Source organism: Homalodisca vitripennis, chromosome 2 (assembly GCF_021130785.1).
Source record: "Homalodisca vitripennis isolate AUS2020 chromosome 2, UT_GWSS_2.1, whole genome shotgun sequence".
Classification (NCBI taxonomy): Eukaryota; Metazoa; Arthropoda; class Insecta; order Hemiptera; family Cicadellidae; genus Homalodisca; species Homalodisca vitripennis.
This window is the reverse complement of record NC_060208.1, coordinates 1,414,283-1,414,529: the sequence shown is the minus strand read 5'-3', so window position 1 is coordinate 1,414,529 and position 247 is coordinate 1,414,283.

The window sequence follows — 247 nt, the reverse complement described above, 5'->3', positions numbered from 1 at the left end:
GTTTTATAGTATATACTTATACCTGTATACGCTGGATGTAACTGTAAATTCCATTTCTGACATATTTAATTCAATAGTCTATAATTGGACTGTTCTAATCAAAACAAGAAAATACATTCCAAACCAAAGGATTTTGAAGATATATTCATCCTCACAAAATACTAGGTGGATCAGCTTTTAAAATGAGATTAAATGGGGGCGATTACCAAGGCTGAGTGAAACATTACAAAAGTTAAAGAATGTTCAA